This window comes from Lissotriton helveticus, chromosome 6 (assembly GCF_964261635.1).
Source record: "Lissotriton helveticus chromosome 6, aLisHel1.1, whole genome shotgun sequence".
NCBI classification, from domain to species: Eukaryota; Metazoa; Chordata; class Amphibia; order Caudata; family Salamandridae; genus Lissotriton; species Lissotriton helveticus.
The window spans coordinates 1,919,315,262-1,919,332,653 of NC_136067.1; the positions used below are offsets into that span (position 1 = coordinate 1,919,315,262).

At 43.8% G+C, this 17,392-nt stretch overlaps 1 protein-coding gene and 1 long non-coding RNA gene across 3 annotated transcripts in view; one reads left to right on the forward strand and one right to left on the reverse strand.

Moving 5' to 3' along the window:
- Window positions 1–205: 205 nt before the first annotated feature.
- LOC144763880 (uncharacterized) lies at window positions 206–12,410 on the reverse strand. The gene is made up of 3 exons (XR_013596268.1): window positions 12,180–12,410; window positions 11,620–11,695; window positions 206–306 (listed from the first exon to the last, which is right to left on the reverse strand). It is a non-coding gene; the product is annotated as an uncharacterized LOC144763880 (long non-coding RNA).
- An 11-nt stretch (window positions 12,411–12,421) lies between these two features.
- LOC144763879 (inositol-trisphosphate 3-kinase B-like) overlaps window positions 12,422–17,392 on the forward strand; it is a 292,849-nt gene continuing 287,878 nt past the window's right edge. Inside the window, exon 1 of one of the 2 annotated variants that reach the window (XM_078649872.1) lies at window positions 12,422–12,903. The gene's annotated coding sequence lies outside the window, so the exon portion shown is untranslated. Of the gene's footprint in view, window positions 12,904–13,594; window positions 13,616–17,392 lie in introns of those variants that run through there. The other variant, XM_078649875.1, reaches the window with a different exon arrangement.

The window sequence follows — 17,392 nt, forward strand, 5'->3', positions numbered from 1 at the left end:
CTCTAGACTTGAATGATTTACAAAAGAGGTCTTGGATTTAAAACCACACTTATTTCTACCTTGGGAGGTTGTGAACTTAGGGTGCGAAGATCAAAGGAAACAAGACCTCATAGTTTCCTATTATGTGAAAAAAAGTCTTCACATTGAACATTTTATAGAAATGATTTGATCCGCACACAAAAATAGTAAAAACCAATTACACCAGTTGAAATTGTTCACACGTTTCTTTATTCTTTACACTTTATTCTTTTTTTTCTCTTCACGGGTAGCCAATGCGTTTCATCCTATTTAAGGAATTCTTCAGGGCTACAAAACATAGACAACATACAATGTTTTAAAACCTCTTTTGTACACACATATATACACCATTAGGAACGTTTATGTGACACATACATACATATAAACATGAATACTCTATTTACATATTTACACTCAAATGTTTGGGAACAATCAACTCATTCAGTTATAAAGTGTACCCAAGCATGCATTTGTTTGAGGCCATGATACCTGTATAAACTCTGCTTCACATATTTTACTCCTGTTACCAGTATAAGACCATCTTCTTATTAAACCTTGAAAATAACACAGTATGGGAAACGTCTGTGTAAGTATCGTCTTATTTCTGAAACCATATCATACATATACTTTATAGACATTTCTGTTAGCTGAAAAGAAAAGCTTAGATGGAAAGGACAAGATAAACCAAATTCATAGCATTTACTGCAGTATTTTTGAGAGATAAGCAAATATAGGTGAGTACTTGGAAAAGTCCAACTCATAACAAATAAGGCAAAACACAAAAGCTTCGGTAAAAAGCTCCAGATAAACCAAATTTGTAGCATTCACTGAAGTATTTTTGTGAGATCAGCAAATATAAGTGAGTATTTGGAAGAGTCCAACTCATAACAAATAAGGCAAAACACAAAAGCTTATAATATTGTATGATTACCTCATCAATAATCCGTTTAATTGCACCACTTTTCTATCTTCTCCAATCAGGCAAGCCTTATGGTACCCCTTCTGGGAGATATATAAAAATAACAAAATACCAGATCAGGATTTATGATGTAAATTCTGCTTATCTGTTTCTATATTCAAGACGTTTGTACATGTGCGAACATGCGTCTCTGAGAAGCAATACCTGTATGTCCTCGAGCCTTTGATTGGAGTGGTGCATGTGGATTTATGACCTTACGGATTATTTTGTTTTAGTGGACTTTCTTCGTAGCTACAAGATAGAAGCCATACATCTATCTATTACTACCTGGTCATAATATTCATAAACAAAATAATTGCTCCTCCAACAACATTACTTAAACAAGCAAATACTAGTGAGATACTTGAAATGATGGCCTGCTTGGCTGCTGGCCCGAGGTTTATATCGATAACATTTATACAATATATCAAATTCATATTTGGGATTCTTCATTTAAACGGTCATACCTGTGCGTCCTTTATATTAGCATCCCGAGAAGGACTGGTACTATCAGGTATATCCCCTTTGATGGTATATGGTCATTGTTGACGCGTAACTATAAGATAGAACATGTAAAGTCCATCAGTTGTTGCACTTGTTCATTTCAAGCAATCATTGGCAAAATAATCTGAACATTCTACCTGCTTCTCATTATTGCCGGGGCATGGGCATTAGGCTCTATTAGGAGTTGCATTAATAATATTACGATTGCTTTTTGCAGATGGAGGGCGCAATGCAACATGGCTGTTAGCGTCTATTTTTAACTCCCTACTGTTCATTATTATATGCAGTGTGATTACTCCTGTTAGATTACATATGCAGTCTCTATACTCTTAACAAACATCCTGTAAACGTCTCGTTATGCATGTTGATCACAATATTTACATGGAGGTGACCACTTTCCTGGTTGTTATCATACTAAAAATCTGAGATAAAAGACATGCAGATTCCATAATTTCATCCATTATGTGTGAACACAATTTTGTTGGCCTTACGTAATTCTACAATATTAGACAAAAATCACCATGATTGTGGCACATTCAGTCTATTGTGCCACTCCTGTATTAAGCCAAATATCATATTAAAACAACCAACATGTTTGCTCCATGCTTGCTATGAGCACCCTATGTCAAGCGCATCCTGCACAGTTGCAACTCATGCATGGAGGCCCGCAACCACCTTATTGTGGTTCTGGCCAACACAAGGCTCATAATGGCAAATATATTCAAATGCGGACTTGCAAGGCTTAAAATTGTCATGTCTCACCGCATGCATACACTTAAGATTGTCATGTCTTACCGCACGCATAGACTTATTTTTTAAAGTCATGTCTAACCACATGCATAGACGTCTCATCATGCGCGAATGCCTTAGGGTAATAGTCCTCAATTGGGCCCTGCTCTGCCAGTCCCATGCATTAAGGTAAATCCATAAACCATATGCGCTTTACCCGTAACAAAGTTAAAGTTTAATATGTACCTGGGTCTCGGCCATTTAGCCAAAAAACCCACTGTTCTAACATTACATTGTCATCCGCGCCACGCTCACCTTTCAAATCATGTTCCGGGCAAGTATCCATTTTATGCATGAGGGTGCGCAATATGTGTCAAGTTGGCGGCCATCTTTCGAAATTGCCTGTCATACATTATTCACTGACACGTAGCCCCTCTATGGACCATTCTAATATTAAATCAAGAGCCAGTGAGTAGATACGATATTAAGGTTCGTTTTGTCCATGGTTTACATCAAGATACACGCATACACTGTTCATCTCAAGTGATCGTACCATAGCACGGCGATCACAATATGTGTCAAGTTGGCAGCTATCTTTCAAAATTGCCTGTAATACATTATTCACCGAAACTTGGCCCCTCTATGGCCTATTCTAACATTAAATCATGAGTCAGTGAGTAGATACGATATTGAGGTTCGTTTTGTCCATGGAGGTTGCGCATGCACAATTGCACGCATATCTCATTAATGTCAAAATATCGCACCTTGGCAGAGGCAGTCATAATGCACCAGTTGTCAGTGCACTCTCTATGTCACCCCCTTCAAACAGCCCATTTGAAAGATACAGACAGAGATGGGCAACACTATCCCTTAATGGGTTCACAAGTCCAATCTGATACTAAATTCTTCTGATGACCCAAGCCATACAATACCATTTTTTCAAAAGCAAATGACAACATAATTGATAGTGATGTCTATTTATACATCAGAGTTACAATTACGGTGTGTCCAGCACTGCAAAGCTGATTTTATTTTAAAAATGACTTCCAACAAGTGAGATTACATTGATGATTGCCTTCATCTTCAAGGCAATAAAGTCAGAGTGAAACACAGTGCCCAATATAAGTAACCATATGAAAAATGTTTAACTGTTATACATAGTCAATATTTCTAAGGACACAGTGCATGCCATACACGTATACTAAGAGCATGGTGCATGAACGCATATTAAAGACAATGAGGTATTTCTAATTGTGCGTCACACACAAGCACTCTATAGAAAATGCTGCATTTCTGAATTGCTATTCAAACCCTGATGAGTTGATCGCAACTTACATATCCATTTCGCCTCTCTCTGGCATAAAGAGAGTTCTCAATTCCCCTCCTCTCACCACTGGCAAGATGTTCTATGGCTTGAAACCAGATGTCTCTATTTTCTGGATGCTCTTCCTTTATGTGCATTGCTACAGGGTATTTTTCGTCAAAGCTTTTTATCGCACGTGCGTGCTCCTGTATCCTTACTTTGAGGCACCGTATGCTACATCCTATGTAGATTTTCCCACAAGCACAGCCAATTACATAGACTGTGTGTGTAGTATTGCAATTAATGAAAGACATGATTTGGTGAGTCTTGTTGGTGTTATACATAAACTCCGTGGTTTTATTCTTACCCTGGCGGCATACGGAGCAATTGCCACAAACATGGAAACTATTCGGTTTAATAGGTAACCATGTTCTCTCTGTCTGAGCTGTGTCCTTTTTTCTTACATAGCTTGGACAGAGCTTTTGCTTAATGGTGTTACCTTTATGATACACTACCTTCGGTTTGCATGGAATAATATCCGGCAGGGTTGTATCTGAACTCAATATGGGCAATTTTTTCTCAACATGTTAAATATGTGATTACTGTGTTGGTTGTCCTGTGTTATAAACAGCACATTATTTTTTGGGTCAGTGCTGCTCTTTTTTTACTTTGATTTGCCCATATTTCCAGTCAGGGTCTGTTTTCTATCCAATGTTTTGGCCCTTAGCTCTGCTTTTTCAAGACAAACATTGTCATAACCTTGATCTTTAAAGTTATTTATTGATGTCTTTGATGGTCCTTAAAAACTGTTCGTCCTCACTACAGTTTCTTCGAGCCCGTACCATCTCACCATATATGATGGCATTAATGGTATTCTGGGGATGGAAACTCGAAGCATGTAGCACACTACAGAACACAAGCACAGGTGCACCACACATCAAAATTGAAACAGGAAGAACAATTATATAGTCCATATCCAATAAAGATGTTCTTCAATTTCTCTCTTTTTATTCCATTTCCAGTGGATTAAAAAAATGGAGTAAAAGGTTATGACTCTTCACACAGTACAGCCGAAGCGTTTCGTCCTAGTGGAGAACTTCTTCAGGGCTGTTAATTTCAAACAAATAAATATACATATCAGAAGACAAAACTTACAACAAGTATGACATATACTATACAGAGATAAAAAATGGGCTAACGTATCTAACCCATATCTACATCAATCTACGTTTAAGGCAATACACATAAGAAGGAACAGGCAGTAAGACAGACAGACATTCTTATAACAAACATCAATTATTAAAGTCCAAATCAATGATCAATATATGCATATTCAATTCAAGATCTAGCAGTGTGCGGGCCAATGGCCCCAGACAGAGCAGAATTTCTCCAAAGATAGCATAGTTTTCACATATCTCTGATTTCATCATATTATTTAGATATGTCTGAGCTAGACAAGAATACTAAAGTACATACCAATTGGCAACAAAACAACAAGAGAATTGCCCTTAGGGACTGGAAGGCAGATGAAACACAGGAGCAAAGGAAAGTTGTAAAAGAGTAAAGTCATTAGACTACACCGAACTGTAGGAGTCAAAACAAAACCTAGAAAGAGTATAATGAGTGTAGCACACTATTACACGCAGTAGGTTTACTGAATATCTCACTCTCAATGTTCCCATGTTTCAAATACAGTCTGAGGTCAAGGAAGTCAATTTCCCTTTTGTAAAAGGTAATCGTTAACTTGACATTAAATCTGTTTGTGTTAAGATAGGTGTGATATTCCATCAAAGCCTCAACACTACCATTCCAAATCATCAGAATGTCGTCAATGTAACTACCATAAAGGATGATTTTGTCAATCCACTTTTGGGCTCCTCTTCCATAGGTTTACACCCATACAACCCCATGAAAAGGTTTGCATAAGATGGAGCAAATCTAGAAGCCATCGCTGTTCCCTGTCTTTGAAGGAACCAGGTCCCATCATGTAAGAAAACATTATTGGTCAGAACCATTTCAGTCATTTCTATTAACATTTGAGTATTGTCAAAATGACTGGTGCTTCTTCTATACAAGAAGAATCTCAGTGCTTCCAATCCAATTCTTATTTGTATACAAGTATATAGACTTTCAACGTCCATAGTTACAAAAAGCAAGTCTTCACTGTCCCAACTGAAGCCTTCCAATTTATCTAGGACATCACAACTGTCCTTTAGATAAGACGGAAGGTTTTTCACATAAGGTTGTAAATATCCGTCTATGTACTCCGATAAACATTCAGTCAGCCCTCCATTACCCGATATTATGGGCCTACCAGGAGGGTTCATTAGGGTCTTATGAATTTTCGGGAGCGAATAGATACATGGGAAGCAGGAGTTTTCAGCTTTTAGGTACCTATACTCCATATCTGATAGAAGGCAAGTTTCATGCCACTCCATCAGATGTGCATTAATATTTGCATTCATTTTCAGGAATGGAGTTTCCTCTCAGTTTCTCATAGCATGATTCATTATTAAGTTGTCTATTAAGCTCTCCCAAGAAGTCCTCTGTGTTTAAAATGACAACATTGCCTCCCTTGTCTGCTTCGCGTATTTTTCAAGTCAGTGAGGGCATCCCTTTCTTTTTTAGAGAGGTTAGGACAGCGAGTATAGAGTTTGTTATTCCACTGTTTGTCCTCTAACTGAGAAAGCTCAGCTGTTACTTTTCTATAAAACCTCTCAATAGTCGTGTCATTGTGTGATAGTGGAATGAATTTGGATGGGGGTCTCAGTCTACTATCTAATGTTAGATCCTCTTCAATGTTTAATTCATTCACTAGTTCCCTTATATTACCATATGTGTCTTCATCTTCTAATGTGGTGAGTATATGTATCGCATTTACATCTTTTATAGACAATGAAGACTGTAGGGCTACATTTGGTACATCAACACGAGTGGTCTGGTGTTCCTTGAAAAATTGCCTTAATTTTAATTTCCGCACTATTTAAATAAATCAATATGTGCATCTGTGAAATCACATTTTTCAGATAAACATCATTTTAGACCTTTGCTTAATACACTCTCTTCAGAAGCAGACAGAGTACGTTTCGACAGATTAACAATCTTGAGACTCATGTTGTCAGTATCATTTGCTGTATTTGAAGTACCCATTTGTGTGGGGAGATCTATTTTCTGTTCTGGCTGAACTTGGTTTGCTGTCTGGTTTGGAGGGCTGATTTTATGTTTGCATCCGCCCCTCCCTGTTCTCCTCCTTTTCCCATTGGTTTCTTTTTGTTTCCCAGATAATATCTTTGAACTTCCTTTAAAAAAGGCAAAGCTGGTTGTTCTGGAATATCTTAGCCTGATGCCTCCCCTTGTTCACTCTCAACTAAGGAAAGGGAGACACTACTCGATGACATAATTATGTCCCTGGTTCTATTGGGACCATTTGATGCTTGCCTGATTAGAATATCTTCATACTTTTTTGCGAAGGTAAAGATTCTTCCCTTATTATAGTCTCCTTGGTCCCTCAAGATCTTCTTTTGTTTCTTATCTCAAGTATATTTGGTAACTTGCTTGTTCACCTTTTAGGATTTCATAATTCTTTTTTGTTGCATCATCTAACTTCATTTCTCTGATCTCCCTTTCTAGTTTATCAAGCTCTTCTCTTAATTTAGCAACTTTCCTCTCAGCATTTTTAACTAAAAGCTCCATCATTCTTTATGATGCTTCATACAATCCATCTTCCCAATATTTAAGCAAATCTGTGTCAAGATCTTCGAAACTGGGAAATATCATTATACGTAGTCCTCTAGGGATTCTCCTATTCTCTAAATATTTGTGCATGGAGTTCCCATCCCACCATTTACTTAATTCTTGTTTCCTTAGACGCTCAAGTTTAATAAACTTTTCTTTAAGTCCCTCACTTCTAGAAGCCAGTGATTCCATATTACTGGCTGCCACAGGATTTCATGGCCTCCTGGTTATCCTCAAAGTTCATAATGGAGTGTCTAGGCCTTAATCACAAAAATAGTGCTGGGTTCTCCAAATACAGCAGAATGATTTACAAAAGAGGTCTTGGATTTAAAACCGCACGTATTTCTACCTTGGGAGGTTGTAAACATATGGTGCGAAGATCAAAGGAAACAAGACCTCATAGTTTCCTATTATGTGAAAAAAAATCTTCACATTGAACATTTTACAGAAATTATTTCATCCGCACACAATAATAGCAAAAAACAGTTCCACCAGTTGAAATTGTTCACACGTTTCTTTAATCTTTATTCTTTTTTTTCTCTGCACAGGTAGCCAACGCGTTTCGTCCTATTTAAGGACTTCTTCAGGGCTACAAAACATAGACAACATACAATGTTTTAAAACCTCGTATGTACACACACATATATACACCATTAGGAATGTTTATGTGACACATACATACATATAAACATTAATACTCCATTTACATATTTACACTCAAATGTTTGGGAACAATCAACTCATTCAGTTATAAAGTGTACCCAATCATGCATTTTCTGAGACCATGATACCTGTATAAACTCTGCTTCACAGATCTTATTCCTATTACCAGTATAAGACCATCTTCTTATTAAACCTTAAAAATAAGACAGAATGGGAAACTTCTGTGTAAGTATCGTCTTATTTCTGAAACCATATAATACATTTACTTTATAGACATTTCTGTTAGCTGAAAGGAAAAGCTTAGATGGAAAGGCCCAGATAAACCAAATTCATAGCATTTAATGCAGTATTTTTGGGAGAACAGCAAATATAGGTGAGTACTTGGAAAAGTCCAACTCATAACAAATAAGGGAAAACACAAAAGCTTGGAAAAGTCCAACTCATAACAAATAAGGCAAAACACAAAAGCTTCGGTAAAAAGGTCCAGATAAACCAAATTCGTAGCATTCACTGCAGTATTATTGCTCCTCCAATCATATTACTTAAACAAGCAAGTACTAGCGAGATACTTGAAATGATGGCTTGCTTGGCTGCGAAATCTGTCATTAATTACACCCAATCCTCCCATGTGTGGGCATTGAACTACTACATTGTATCTAAAATTACATCCGTCATTATTTTTGCAATTTATTTCTTAAAATTGCCCAATATTAGTTCATCTCATTGGCATGAGGTTTATATCGATAATATTTATACAATATATCACATTCATATTTGGGATTCTTCATTTAAACGGTCATACCTGTGCGTCCTTTATATTAGCATCCCGAGTAGGACTGGTACTATTAGGTATATCCCCTTTGACGGTACATGGTCATTGTTGACCCGTAACTAGAAGATAGAACATGAAAAGTCCATCAGTTGTTGCACTTGTTCATTTCAAGCAATCCTTGGCAGAGTAATCTGAACATTCTACCTGCTTTTCATTATTGCCGGGGCATGGGCATTAGGCTCTATTAGGAGTCCCATTAATAATATTACAATTGTTTTTTTCAGATGGAGGGCGCAATGCAACATGGCTGTTAGCGTCTATTTTTAACTCCCTACTATTCATTATTATATGCAGAGTGTGATTACTCCTGTTAGATTACATATGCATTCACAATACTCTTAACAAACACCCTGTAAATGGCTCCGACCACATACAACGGCAGAAGTCGGCCCCATACACCATCTCAATTTCATCTAGATCAGACATTTTCCATTCTGGGGTTTTCCTTAATCTTGTTGCCCAGAATACGAGTCAATCCATGATCTTGATATTAAGACGGCTTTGTCAATGTCCCAGTAAACTTCTACATGATGATCATGTGTCTCCCTATTTCTTACTTTTGATGGACCAAATGGAGGGTCTTTGGAATCTACACTGATAGATGGTTTTGTCTGGAGATATCTAAAGCTTATAAATCAAGCGGGATTCATGTTCCAGAATCGGTTCAAGGCAGATGCTTGAGGTATGGTGTCATCCTGGTTTGAGGATCAGTGAATCCTGTCTTAATACATCTCCATGATGCTATGTGGGCCTCCGGTCGCAGTTCAGTACCGAGATGGGGTACCGACGGACAGAGCGGGGCCTCCTTCCCTGAGCTGTTGCCAGGTTGAGGTGTGGCCGTTTGTCCAAGAAATTTGGGTACAACAGTGATATCCAAGAAACTGAAATTGAAGGGATAACTGGCTTGATATCATCACCATATATACACATTTCTTTCACAGGCAGCAGCAATCTTTTTCAGGTCCTGACGAAAGCCCTGATACCTCTGGGATTAATTAGGGCTGAAACATGTAGACCTCTTCTTAAAGACAGAGCAGTTTAAATCCATACTGCTTCTGGTACTGTCTTTTTAATCCTGTCAGTAGGAGCAAACCATTAAAAGTTTTTTGTTCCATACTAGGCAGTTTTAACTTCACTACCTCACCATTTAGATTTATTTTGCGCTGCACGCTCCCTACTGCTCTTAGAGCATTTCTCATCTATGGGATTTAGTATATCCTCCATAGGGTAGTTTCACTCAAAACATCCCTGAGTTCCCACTTCTTAGTGAAGAGGTTGTAGCCCTTAGTGGGACTAGGTCTTTCCACTAAGAGGAGATAACCAGATGATGATGCATGCTACCTTTTGTGGGTTAGGGTATTCGTCCTGAAAGGGATTCCTCCCATTTAGGAACTATGTGAGACTCCAGTCTGTCACTTTACGTATTTAGTTTTGTCGTGTTCAGACCCAAGGATTTGTTTGTGTGAAAAGTGTATCTTCTAGGGGAATGTTTTCCTTGCAGATCTCCAACCTTTTTCCCTTGGACCCTCCTCTCTCTGTTTTTGTGCTACAAGCTATGTGGGCCTCCCCATCATTACCATATGATAATAGGTGTGAGTAATCTTCAATTTTTAGTGATGGTATCTTGAAGGTGCATTTAATACAGTTCACAAGTACTGCTGAAACTAACAATAAAAGATGCAGGTCTATAGCATTTCAGGTGTAGCTCATTCTTGTGCTTTGGATGCCCCAAGGTAAAGCATTAATAATGTAAAGCCTTTGACACTGAATGGCACAGTTACTTTCAAGTAATCATCATTATTCTGAGCCAAAGCCTTACTCATCGCGGTCCTCGAAAACCCTTTCTCACAGATGGGGTGGTTCCGCTGTTTGGGTGGTAAACATCGCATCATGCAAGGTTGTGACGCTCTTCAACGAAGGACTGGAGTGGTTAGAAAAAAAGGTAATATGTTTTTCCCTTAGGGTGGCAAATTAGTTGACATTCCTCACAGGTTAAGCTGGCTCAGTAAATAAGAAAAGTTTGGACTCGGTGGAGGGGAGGGGCTCGATTCACAAAACTATCTCTGCATGTATATTTATCTGAAGCATACAGCTAGCCTTTTCATGGTCTTGTCTTGACAGCTCAGCTGTCGCCAGACAATTATGTGAGAATCACCAGGAGAGGGGCTTTGGTTGGGACCTCATCCTCGGAGCCATGAGTACATGTTTTGATTGGGGAGAGGCAAGGCCGGACTGGCTATAGCAGGCATTGGGCATTGCCCTGAGAGGCTGGAAGGGTGAGGCTGATTCTGCAGCAGTGGGGGCTGTTTTTGTTACTGGGGGCAGGTGTTTCAGTGGTGCTGCTATACCGGCCCCCAGTAACAAAAGCAGCAGGGGGCTGGTCCGTCAAAATGGCCAGGGCTGCTTTGGGGTTCCAGACCGGCCCTGGAGAGAAGTTGTGCGCATCCCAAAAAAGTGCTTGCCCTCTACACCGCTGAGATCATTTTGTTTTTTTATCCAGATGCCTGAGCTTGGAATTTCAGGAGCATACACTTGACATTGTAAAGCTAATATAGGGTCTTAGATAATGTATGGTGTTTTTCTGGGGCAGCATCACAGATAGCAATAGGACAGTCATAAACCTGCCTGGATTGTTGATGTTTGTATTGACAGTGCAATTGTCATCTGACCTTCTAACCTACCTAATATTATTCCACAGTTCTCCACTTCCACATAAATGCAGCTCCATCCCCATGCCATCTGCTTGTAATGCTTCACATTACTATGTAATATTCCTTTAAAGCCAGACCTATTGGCATTGCCAGTGCTTGTTATAAATGTAAATCTACTTTTGCAACTCAAAAAAGAACGTTTTACACTGTGAAAGTATATACTCACACAAATTCTTTTCCTACTGCCCCGAAATGTATGAGGGCAGACCATGTGGGTTCTCCAAAGGGAAAAATAGTTTTCTCTGTTGAAAAAGTAATAAAAGAAAAAATATATCATTGAACAGGACCGAAAGCATTTTTGTGTGCACAGTTGTACATTATGTAACAGTGAGCACGTGGAAAGCCCTGTGCATAGGTGCCAGTAGAAATTCGCAAATGTTTTTCATTGAGTGTTACAGTAAATTTGCGACTGTGAATTCTAAGATTTAGAAATCTCTGAGCCGAGTATTGGAAGATAACTTCTAGCAATTGCACCATTATTGCACTACACACAATATTTTTTACTATAAAAAAGCCACATCTGTTGGCTTTGACAATGGTTGTTTTGCAATATTTGCTTAACAGCTCACAGTCGAGACATCAAAGCATTACGACTGTAACTTTTTTTAAAATTCCAAAGAACCAAAAAACAGGATGCTGCGTTGTTCCAAATGGAACCGAAAAGGGAAACTTTTTTTTCGTTGTATTGTTTCTTTTTCTCCCTAAAACATTTTAGTGTAAACAAACCTGAAAACGCAGGCGGCAAACTTGAGACTCCAGAATAAACTGTAAACTGCATGGAAGCCTCGTGCAGCGGCCACAACGGAAAACTATACAATGCATTCCCCCGGGGGCGACCACGAAGAGGGCATCCTTCTGCAGCCAGCGCGATGCCCCAAAAAAGTTAAATAAAACAATAAACTTGGTCAGTGTCCTCATACGGCTCGAAACGTTTGACAATAAGGAGCCATGTAGAAATACAAAAATAAAAATAGACGCTGCATCTTTAAAGCCCAAGGCTGCGACATTTTTCGAGTTTAACAATGGAACATTTCCGAGTGTTTCCCTGCAGCGGCCTGCCAAGCATTGGCAGCGGCAGGAGAGCGAGCAGAAACTTGTTCCGATCGGCCCCGGACGGGCTGCACAACTTCCTTCCTGACTTCTAATTGAACAGAGAGAGGAGAGCCGCGGCCCGGGGACCTCTGCAGCGCACCGGGGCCGAGGCGGAACGCCACCTATGAGGCAGGGGCGGAGCCTGGCCGGGGGGAGGAGGAGGACGGACGGGCTGGGGCCTGATGCCGCGGCTCCCTCCCGGGAGGAAATGGACTCCGCAGGCGGCAGGGAGGAGCGGGCGGGAGCTGCAAGCAGCTGCGTTCCTGCGGCTCCGGCCAGGCGCTGATGGGACCGTGAGCCCGGGCAGAGGCTGCAGGAGCCCGGGGGGCTGCACCAGGGCCCCCGCTTGACACCGCAGGTGAGGGCTTGCATTCTTCTGTGACCTGGGGGAGGCGGAGTGTGCCTCCACCCTGCGCTTTGCAGCTCCCTCGTTGCTGTGGAGAGAGCAGGGTGAAGGGAGCCCGTGTTATAGTTTGTGCAAGCTGCATATGAATTATATTTATTTAACGCTTCATACACCCTGACAAGGCGTCGAAGCGCTTGAGCATGTGTTGTCTCAGTAGGATTTTGCTTTTACCACGTAAACCCGTAGTATATCTAGAATTGGTCCAGTCTGGAGCTACTAATCTTCTGTAGAGTTGTATAGACGTTGTTAGCGCTTAGAAACAGGAGTGCGGTTCGCGGCGCTATATAAAAACATTACTGCTTTTAACAATAAAAAAATAGACTTCTTCTAAACCACTGTGAAGATGGAATTTTCCCCTTGCATGTTCCACATGACAATTCCCAGCCCCATCACAAGTTTTAAAAGGTGGAGACTTTTGTCCCACTTCCCTGCCATCGCCCCTTTCCACGTTGAAAGTCCGCCTTTGCGAATGCTTGTTCGGGGTCACGGTTCACGTGTGTGCATATCCAGACATGTTGTTTGCATTTTTCTCTGTGCTCATAAAGAACGTCTGTCGACGTGTGTGTAACTTTCCCCTCTCGCCATGCATTGAACACGGGCACGTTTCGAACCCCCGCTGCAAGCGTTCACCCCCGTCCGCTCCGCATTCGAGCAGAGGAAATGGGTAAGACGCTGTCATTTTTTTTGCTAGTTTTATGAGCAGCAGGAATGTATTTCTGGACGAGGGACTGTGAGGGCGTAAGACCAGTCTGGGGGATATTTCGGGCAATCCAGACAGGGAACAAGTTTAATCATACCTCACGGGCCACTGGAAGCAAACACGAACGTTTAAATGTGTCATTTGTAGCGCTTTGCGCAGCGCTGTACTAGCCCCATCCCTTGTAAGTGGCTAGGAGTGAATAGGGTGTAAAGCGAGAAAAAATGTGGGCGCGTATTTTTTAGGCGCTTTGATATAGAAATTACAAAAAATTGAGCAATTGTTGGCCAGCAGTTCACAGCAGCCTGTATGTAGCCAGCGATACGGAGAGCTGGTAATACCGTGTCTGCCTGTGTGGTATCCCCAGACAACTGTGTGCGCTGTGAGTGACCTGTGTCTGCGTGGGTGGTATCCCCAGACTCCTGCTGAGTGTGCGCTGCGAGTGCTGTCTGCTTGTGTTATCCACAGACGCCTGCTGAGTGTGAGCTGCGAGTGACCTGCTTCTGCCTGTGTGGTATCCACATACTCCTGCTGAGTGTGAGCTGTGAGTGACCTGCGTCTGCCTGTGTGGTATCCCCAGACTCCTGCTGAGTGTGCGCTGTGAGTGCTGTCTGCTTTTGTTATCCCCAGACGCCTGCTGAGTGTGAGCTGTGAGTGACCTGTGTCTGCCTTGTGGTATCCCCAGACTCCTGCTGAGTGTGCGCTGTGAGTGCTGTCTGCTTGTGTTATCCCCAGACTCCTGCTGAGTGTGCGCTGTGAGTGACCTGCTTCTGCCTGTGTGGTATCCCCAGACTCCTGCTGAGTGTGCTCTGTGAGTGACCTGCGTCTGCATGTGGCGTATCCCCAGACTCCTGCTGAGTGTGAGCTGTGAGTGACCTGCGTCTGCATGTGGCGTATCCCCAGACTCCTGCTGAGTGTGCGCTGTGAGTGACCTGCTTCTGCCTGTGTGGTATCCCCAGACTCCTGCTGAGTGTGCGCTGTGAGTGACCTGCGTCTGCATGTGGCGTATCCCCAGACTCCTGCTGAGTGTGCGCTGTGAGTGACCTGCTTCTGCCTGTGTGGTATCCACAGACTCCTGCTGAGTGTGCTCTGTGAGTGACCTGCGTCTGCATGTGGCGTATCCCCAGACTCCTGCTGAGTGTGAGCTGTGAGTGACCTGCGTCTGCATGTGGCGTATCCCCAGACTCCTGCTGAGTGTGCGCTGTGAGTGACCTGCTTCTGCCTGTGTGGTATCCCCAGACTCCTGCTGAGTGTGCGCTGTGAGTGACCTGCGTCTGCATGTGGCGTATCCCCAGACTCCTGCTGATTGTGAGCTGTGAGTGACCTGCGTCTGCATGTGGCGTATCCCCAGACTCCTGCTGAGTGTGCGCTGTGAGTGACCTGCTTCTGCCTGTGTGGTATCCCCAGACTCCTGCTGAGTGTGCGCTGTGAGTGACCTGCGTCTGCATGTGGCGTATCCCCAGACTCCTGCTGATTGTGAGCTGTGAGTGACCTGCGTCTGCTCTGTGTGGTATCCCCCGACTCCTACTGTGTGTGCTGTGAGTGACCTGCGTCTGCCTGTGTGGTATCCCCAGACTCCTGCTGAGTGCACGCTACGAGTGACCTGCGTCTGCTCTGTGTGGTATCCCCAGACTCCTGCTGAGTGTGCGCTGCGAGTGACCTGCATCTGCCTGTGTGGTATCCCCAGACTCCTGCTGAGTGTGCGCTGCGAGTGACCTGCGTCTGCCTTTGTGGTATCCCAGACTCCTGCTGAGTGTGAGCTGCGAGTGCTTCTGCGTGTGTGGTATCCCCAGACTCCTGCTGAGTGTGCGCTGCGAGTGCTGTCTGCTTGTGTTATCCCCTGACTCCTGCTGAGTGTGAGCTGCGAGTGGCCTGCTTCTGCCTGTGTGGTATCCACATACTCCTGCTGAGTGTGAGCTGCGAGTGACCTGCTTCTGCCTGTGTGGTATCCACAGACTCCTGCTGAGTGTGCTCTGTGAGTGACCTGCGTCTGCATGTGGCGTATCCCCAGACTCCTGCTGAGTGTGCGCTGTGAGTGCTGTCTGCTTTTGTTATCCCCAGACTCCTGCTGATTGTGAGCTGTGAGTGACCTGCTTCTGCCTGTGTGGTATCCACATACTCCTGCTGAGTGTGCGCTGTGAGTGACCTGCGTCTGCCTTGTGGTATCCACAGACTTCTGCTGATTGTGAGCTGTGAGTGACCTGCGTCTGCCTTGTGGTATCCACAGACTCCTGCTGATTGTGAGCTGTGAGTGACCTGCGTCTGCCTTGTGGTATCCCCAGACTCCTGCTGAGTGTGCTCTGTGAGTGACCTGCGTCTGCATGTGGCGTATCCCCAGACTCCTGCTGATTGTGAGCTGTGAGTGACCTGCGTCTGCTCTGTGTGGTATCCCCCGACTCCTACTGTGTGTGCTGTGAGTGACCTGCGTCTGCATGTGTGGTATCCCCAGACTCCTGCTGAGTGCACGCTACGAGTGACCTGCGTCTGCTCTGTGTGGTATCCCCAGACTCCTGCTGAGTGTGCGCTGCGAGTGACCTGCATCTGCCTGTGTGGTATCCCCAGACTCCTGCTGAGTGTGCGCTGCGAGTGACCTGCGTCTGCCTTTGTGGTATCCCAGACTCCTGCTGAGTGCACGCTACGAGTGACCTGCGTCTGCTCTGTGTGGTATCCCCAGACTCCTGCTGAGTGTGCGCTGCGAGTGACCTGCATCTGCCTGTGTGGTATCCCCAGACTCCTGCTGAGTGTGCGCTGCGAGTGACCTGCATCTGCCTGTGTGGTATCCCCAGACTCCTGCTGAGTGTGCGCTGCGAGTGACCTGCGTCTGCCTTTGTGGTATCCCAGACTCCTGGTGAGTGTGAGCTGCGAGTTCTTCTGCGTGTGTGGTATCCCCAGACTCCTGCTGAGTGTGCGCTGCGAGTGCTGTCTGCTTGTGTTATCCCCAGACGCCTGCTGAGTGTGCGCTGCGAGTGCTGTCTGCTTGTGTTATCCCAGACTCCTGCTGAGTGCACGCTACGAGTGACCTGCGTCTGCTCTGTGTGGTATCCCCAGACTCCTGCTGAGTGTGCGCTGCGAGTGACCTGCATCTGCCTGTGTGGTATCCCCAGACTCCTGCTGAGTGTGCGCTGCGAGTGACCTGCATCTGCCTGTGTGGTATCCCCAGACTCCTGCTGAGTGTGCGCTGCGAGTGACCTGCGTCTGCCTTTGTGGTATCCCAGACTCCTGCTGAGTGTGAGCTGCGAGTGCTTCTGCGTGTGTGGTATCCCCAGACTCCTGCTGAGTGTGCGCTGCGAGTGCTGTCTGCTTGTGTTATCCCCAGACGCCTGCTGAGTGTGAGCTGCGAGTGACCTGCTTCTGCCTGTGTGGTATCCACATACTCCTGCTGAGTGTGAGCTGTGAGTGACCTGCGTCTGCCTGTGTGGTATCCCCAGACTCCTGCTGAGTGAGTGCTGTCTGCTTTTGTTATCCCCAGACTCCTGCTGAGTGTGCGCTGTGAGTGCTGTCTGCTTTTGTTATCCCCAGGCTCCTGCTGAGTGTGCGCTGCGAGTGCTGTCTGCTTGTGTTAACCCCAGACGCCTGCTGAGTGTGAGCTGTGAGTGACCTGTGTCTGCCTTGTGGTATCCACAGACTCCTGCTGAGTGTGCTCTGTGAGTGACCTGCGTCTGCCTTGTGGTATCCCCAGACAACTGTGTGGGCTCTGTGAGTGACCTGTGTCTGCCTGTGTGGTATCCCCAGACTCCTGCTGAG